A 7,789-nucleotide genomic window follows, 5' to 3' on the forward strand; every position below is an offset into this window, starting at 1 on the left:
CTACTCCCAGTATAGGTACATTTCCAACCCTAGCATTAAAATCACCAGTGATGACAACATGGCCTGTCTTGTTGACTTTGCTCACTTCTTTCTGAAGATCATAATGAAAAATATCAGTACCATGCTTCCCTCCCTCCTCTCGACCTCAAACACCTATATAACTCTTAGATGACCTCTTGGAATTTGAAATCTGACAGTCGTTATTCTTTCATTTATGAAGCTGTGTTTGTGAATATTTTATCTCTGTTTATCATTGACTATAAGTGCTACTCCAGTACTAGCTTGTTTTCGTTGTGGGATGCCACTATAAGCCATACAGTAGCCTGTCAAATCTTTTGCCACTTTTAGTTGTTTCTTAGTTTCTGTTATTCTTTGAATGCCTACTTTGCTCTCTATGAGTACTTGATTTACCTTGCTTTGTAGTTCAATACTCGAACATTTCACGTTACCAAATCGTTTGTCCTTTAAGATTTTCTGGTTTCATTGGTTTATTCAGTCTTATATCTGAGGCGGTTTGTGAATTTGCCAGTACCTTTGCAATCCCCTGGCTGCATTACGAGTACTGCACAGGTCAAGTCACATAATGGGTCTGCCACCTCAAGTTATCACGACCTGCCTGATTTTCTGTTGGGATGGTCTCCCTTAGTGAAGCTGGTTTCACTGCGCCTCTAGAGCACTCCCTGTCCAATGTTGTGGGACACTCTTCATCTGGCTTCTCAGTCCAGACCACTCCAGCTCAGGTGACCATGCCAGTAGCTATGCTACCACAGTACAGCTCTCGACTTCACCAAAGCATGGAGACCCTCTAATCATTTTTAAATTATTAAAAATAAAGAGGTCTGATGCTACAAATCTTTTCGGTCTGGTTTTGAGAGAACAATTGAAATTTGTCAACATCTCTATCATTGTTTCCTGGATAGTTAAGATCCAAAAGAACAAACCGAACTACTTGATGTGTGATCCTGACCAGTACTGACGAAATGTTGTCATTATTCCACTTTTTGTATGTTTTACAACAGAGTTCAAGTTTACAGAACATAAGAAATACAGTCTGGATTTTTTCACTGTTTCCAGTTTCAACTAGTGAATTGTTCCTAAATAGTGAAGAATGAGAAGATTTCAAGGCCCTAACTGAATTCTACACTGAAGAAGTGAAATGTGGAGTCGAAGACGTTCTTGTTGAATTGTATTTATGTGAAAGAAGATTCCATACTTTTGTCTGTCATGAAAGTACTGCATTACGGAACAAAGACAGGTATCGAAATATCCTAATATCAACATCCTTCTGAAGATATTGGCTACACTTCCTGTAACTACAGACATACCAGAGAGTTCATCTGTACTTTACAGAAGATCAAAACATCTGTCTTCGAAACTGAATAGTACAGGCAAGTTTTTGGAATGAAATTTTCGCTCTACAACAGTCCAGAGTTGAGTTCGAGTATCGGTCCAGTGCTCAGTTTAGATTTTCCATGAAGTTTCAGGACAGGCAAGATTTCTTTTTTGGGGTGAAGGAATAAAAAAGATGGTTACAGGAGAATATGAGCTAGGCAGTAGGAATGAGAGAGGAGAAAGACTACCTGGGTTATGCAATAAATTTCAGAGTGTGGTAGCTAATTCTCAAGAATCACAAGAAGAGGAGTGTAATTGGAAATGACCCAGAGACACAAGAAGATTCCAGGTGGATACATCATGCTCACACAGACTCTGGCTGGAGGTGGTCCACTACAAATTCCTCTCTTGCGATCCACCCTCTTCCCTTCACCCTAAATATTAACCCTACTCTTGAAACTTTCTTTCATTTCAGTCATTGCTTCTGCAGTGTATGGACTGAACAACAGGGGTGAAAGCCTACATCCTTGTCTTATATCCTTTCTAATCTGAGCACTTCGTTCTTGGTCTTCCAGTCTCGGTTCTTGTACATATTTTCATCCCTCATCTTTCCCTTTGGCTCACTGCTTTTTTTGTCAGAATTTAGAGCATCTTGCATCACTTTACATCGTCAATTGATTTTTCTTGGTCGACAAATCCTGTGAGTGTGTCTTGATTTTTCTTTAGTCTTGCTTCCATTACAAGTGCAAACTCAGATCTGCTTGTCTGGTACCTTTACCTTTCCTAAAGCCAAACTGATTGTTGCCTAATAGATCCTCAATTTCCTCTTCCATTTATCCATGTATTATTCTGATCAGCAGCTTGTGGGCCCAAAATGTTGATTGTGTGATAGTTTTTGCACCTATCTGCCCTTGCTATTTTCGGAATTGTGTGCATGAAACTTTTCCAAAAGTCTGATGGTATGTTGTCAGTCTCATAGATTCTACTCATCAACATGAATAGTCGTTTGACTGTTATTTCTCCCAATGATTTTAGAAAATCCCATAGAATCTACCCTTCTGTTCTATTTGCTCTCAGGTTTCCCAGAGGCCTTTTAAATTCTGGCTCTAATACCGGATCACCTATGACTTCCTTATCGACTCAAGTTTTTATCAATCGTCAGACACCTTACACCTCCTCATAGAGGCCTTCAATGTACTCTTACCAGCTATCCGTTCTTTCCTCTGCGTTTAACAGTGGACTTCCCATTGCACTCTTAATGTTACCACACTTGCTTTAAATTCACTTTTCTGTATGATGAATCAGGCTTCCCAATGATAATTTCTTTTTCGATTTCTTCACATTTCTCCTGCAGCCATTTCGTCTTGGTTGCCCTGCACTTCCGATTTATTTCGTTCCAAACTGATTTATATTGCTTTATTCCTGTCTTTCCCCAAATACTTTTGTAGTTTCGCCTTTCGTCAATTGGTTGAAGTATTTCTTGTTACCCAAGGTTTCTTCACATTTACCTTCTTTATACCTATGTCTGACTGTGCTGCATCTGTGATTGCCCTTTTTAGAGATGCCCACCCCTCTTCAGTTGAACTGCCTGCAAGCTATTCATTACCACAGTACCCACAACCTGAGAAACTTCAAACATGTCTCATCATTCTTCAGTACTTCAGTATCCCACTCCCTTCCACACTGATTTTTCCATACAATTCTCTTAAAATTCAGTATGCTCTTCATCATTACTAAAATAGTGATCTAAGGCTACATATGATCCTGGGTAGGTCTTACAGTACAATTTCTGACTTAGGAATATCTTTGTGACTATGATGTCATCCAGCTGGAATCTTCCTGTCTTTCTGAGTGTTTCCTAGTGTACTTCTTCCTCTTGTGATTCGTGAACGTAGTATTCGCTATTACTATCTGAAATTTATTCCAGAACTCTGTCTTTCTCCTCTGTCATTCCTACTACCATGCCTATATTTTCTCATAACACTCTCTTGTTTTCCTTCCCCTACAATGCTTTCCAACCCCCCTGGTTATTAGCTTTTGGTCTCCCTTTATATACTGAATTACCCATTCAATATCCTCATACGCCTTCTCTATCTCTTCATCTTCTACTTGCAATGTGAATATATACACTTGAGCTAACATTGTCAGTGTTGGCTTGCAGTCGAATCTGATGAATACAACCCAGTCATGAACTGTACAAAGTAGCTCACTTTCTGTCCTGCTTTTCTATTCATAATGAATCCTACTCCCGCCATACAATTTTCTGCTGCTGTTTATATTACCCTACATTTGTCTGACCACATGTCCTTGTGTTCTTTCCATTTCATTTCACTGAGGCTCACTATATCTAAATTGATCCTTCGCATTTCCCGTTTTGATGTTTATTATATCACATTATGTCATATAAAAATTATTGGAGTATCATTTATTAATATTTTCCAGTTCTAAAAATAGATAATGAATGCTGCTGTATGAGTGAAGTAAAGATGATAATTGTGTTTTATTTTTTCAGAAGATTAAATGGGTCAGCTCTCTTGTCCATTCATTGTTCAGTATCTATTACCCCTCTGGAAGTGATAAACAATCTCATCAAGATAAGGTAGATACTGGAAATGTCTTTATAGAGAAGATGCTTATTACTTCCTGGTATCTTTGTTTTATTTTTAATTGTTTTAAACCATAATTTATTTGTTTAATCATCTGCAGAATGCTACACTTGCTATGGATTTCATCAATATTTTGCACATTGCTTCTTATAGTTACTCCTAAAACACTTTTCAGAAACTCTAATCGACAGGCTGACTAATGATTTGCCTCTTTATTCAGATGTTTTGTAAAGTGCTTTCTTTCCAGATCAACTATGCTGAGAAAGAAAGCATTTGAAGTGGACTGTCATGCAACATGCTGTTTATAGGCAGTAAATACTCATGATTAACGCCAATATCAATATGCATCAGAATTTTTCTACTGTAGTGCTTCCATCTTCATTCATTTGTGTCTGTGGAGGTTCAGTTCCATCACATCAGCTAGCCATTTTGAACACCTGCTGCCCAGCACACAGTGCCAAAGTACACACACTCGCTAGAACTACTGAGTGGGCTCTCGGGGTCCTGTTCTGGAAACACCTCTTTCTGAGTAAGGTCTCCCATGTCTTGCTATCAGGAAGAAAACCATCATCTGCCATAACACTGCCAGCCCATGTGCTGAGTGGGCCATGTGCAGCGACCTGCATATGAGTGGCACTTACCAACATAATTTGCCGCTGGCATATTACCTTGGGTCAGGTTAAGCTCAGTTTGGCTTATATGAAATGCAGCTCAAGTGTATTGTATTTTGGCTCACCAGGAACTAGTTGGGTGTCAGGGGCACTTGGATATGGTAGTCTCATAAACTTTCCTATTGCCAAGTTTAAAGATGATTGGGTAATTTATTTGTGCAAATGTTTTCTGTTAATTATCGACATTATGAAGTTCGTTATTATATTACATTGCCATTTGAATGGCAGTAGTTGTGTTTTTCTCTAATCCCATCTGTGACAATTGGTAGCCATCTTCACTGTTGTTGTTCTGGGTATTTTGGGTGGCCCAATTGTGACTATGCTGTCTTTCTTAAAACTTGTGATGATAACTGTTTGAGGTTGATTTTTTAATGGATCTAACTGGACTTGAAATAATAATGCATTTAGGTAATTGTTTTAAAAAGGCAAATGTCAGTGGTGCCACAGATCTGGCATAGGTAACTGCATAGTGAGAGAATTCAGTTTGATAGGTTTCTGCGTAAATGATTCTATTCTGTTTTCTTTCAATGGCCACATTTTGAGGTCATTGTAAGCTGTGTATTGTATTGTACGGTTAAATGAAGGTGTGGTGGAAGGGATGTGAAGGGGAAGTGGGAGGTGAGGTGGAAGGGGAGAGGAGCGCCTCATTTTTGATTTTGATTTATCAGTTAAGATTTAATGTGATTAATAAAAATGTTTCCTGAATGTCGTTGCACACCTCTCAACCTGGCACCTCCATTTCTAACTACCACCAGAGTATCAGAATTATCAGTAGATGCAACCTGTGTTCCAATTCTAAATATTGAAATAGTTGATGACTGTTAAACTGCTATTTTGCGATGCTGATCTAAATGAACACCTTGTACTTGAACAGAACAGAAACACCCAGAAGAAAAAAAAACAACTAACACAAAATGGCTCACTGACATCCTCCCACCTCAGCTTTGGTGAAGGGCTCTCCACAGAGTGAGTAACATTCAGTCTCACAATGGAAATCCTAGATGAACTGAACTGTTGAAGATATTCTGCAGAGATTTTCTGTGATCTCACTAAACATAACATATTAATACAAAAACTCTAAGACTATGGCATCAAAGACCAACCAATAGCTTGGCTAGAATCGTGCTTACACAACAGGAAGCAAATAGCTTGCACTACCAGGTGCAGGTGAAACAGTGAAATCAGAGTGGGGAACTATTAAGTATAGTGTTCTAGCTCTCAAAAACAATTATGCTGTTATCCATATGGTAACGTAATCTTATGATCATAAATTATGAATCAAAACAACAAACATAAATCAATGATATAATAATGAAGAGTTGGACCATTGACCTTCTTAGTATACATCATTGACCCACCAGCATCAATAAATTACAATTCAAATATAGAAATTTTTGCTGATGATACAAGTTTCCTTATCAAGGGCATGAAATCCTCAATGCACATTCCAACTTAAAGAATAATGCAACAAGTATATAAACTATTCACAGCAAAATAGCCTATCATCAAACATCTCAAAAACAAATTTAATGCAGTTTCATACAGCAAAAAACCAACAACAAGCCCTTGAAATAGGTATCAATGATCAGCAAATAAATGAAACCTCACATACATTATTTCTAGGAATAAAAATTTATAATAAACGACACTGCCAAAGACTGTGGTCTCCTGTGTGTGTGTTGCATTTGCATGAGTGTGTGCATGTGTGTATATTACCTGTTTTTTTATGAAGGTCTTGTAGACTGAAAGCACACCATATGACATTTTTTTGTTGTACATATCTGTGAATCAGCATCTTCATTATATGGTGAGTAGCAACTATCCTTTCCATAATATTGTTACTTCCATTCTGTATTTTCCATTGTTTGAAATGTATTATAAATTAAGATGGGATGAACATATTGATCACTTGCTGAAGAGCTATTTCGCCCTGTGTTGATAGGGAAATAATAATGTAGTCATATTTCACATATTTCCCTTCTCTGATTTGTATGGTTTGATACTCTGTGAAAATGCTGCAAAAGTGGAAAAAATTTAAATACATAAACAAGCTGTGATGTTCATCTGTTGTGTTTCAAACCAGACGTCCTGTATATGCATATTCAAGATGCTTAGTATATTGACACTCACAAGTCAGTACATCTACTCGTTGATGATATTTGTAATAAGCAACAAAAACCTTTTCGAAGTTAACTTTGATATTCACTATCATGACACAAGGCAGAAGTAAAACCTCCAGAAAGACTCAGTAATTCTCAAAATAGAAGCAAAAGGAGCTATCTAGCCTGGAATAAAAATTTACAATAAGCTTGCTCCCATTAAACATATAAAAAAAACTGCCAACGCTCTTGTTTTCAAGAGGAAACTCCAACAATTCCTCATAAATTCTTCTGTTCATAATTTAAATGATTTTCTAGAGCTATAGGAGTTGTAGACGATATTTTGTATTACAAATGAGGTAATTTGTGTTCCAACATATGTAACATTGTATAACTCATATGTATGTTGTCTGTAGTATTGTTATTTTTCTTCATATCTTGGCTGTAATAGTGTAGATGTATCTTGTATTTATATTGTGTACAGTATTTTTAGTTTTTCTTCTCTTTTTTTCCATGTAATATTGTACTCGTCGACTTCTCCTACATTACAGTAAAATCTCTGAACAAACTGCTTGCCTCTGTGTGACAACTTCTATGTCTTTCTATTCTCAACACACATTTCTTCCAAGTAACTCAAAAAATTCTCAAAAAGACAGAATTTGTATGGCCAAAATTAATACATTGTTTGCTGTATTCCAGTTTTTTTTTTTTATTTCTCTTTCTGAATAGCTGCTCTTCAGTTTTTGAAATATAACTCGAAATTTAACTTTTTCCAGTTGGTGCATTGCAAACAAGTTGTGATTGTATTCTGAAACAACATATTTTAAACAGTATTGGCATCTCCACTGACATAGTTTACAATGACTTGTATCTGTACACGAAAGTTGTTAAACCAAGAGCATCTGTAAGTGCAGTACGATATCGTGTTTTTCACACTGGTGCGTAATGGAGCGGTTTAAATGCTATTCTTACAACTTCAGAAATTATATAACACCGCCAACATCCTAGTGACGGTCTGCATGTGTTTTAAAGTGTGAAGAGCCTGTAAATATCAACCAGCTTAGGCGCATAGCTCAGTGAC

The sequence above is a fragment of the Schistocerca piceifrons genome, chromosome 2 (assembly GCF_021461385.2).
Source record: "Schistocerca piceifrons isolate TAMUIC-IGC-003096 chromosome 2, iqSchPice1.1, whole genome shotgun sequence".
Classification (NCBI taxonomy): domain Eukaryota; kingdom Metazoa; phylum Arthropoda; class Insecta; order Orthoptera; family Acrididae; genus Schistocerca; species Schistocerca piceifrons.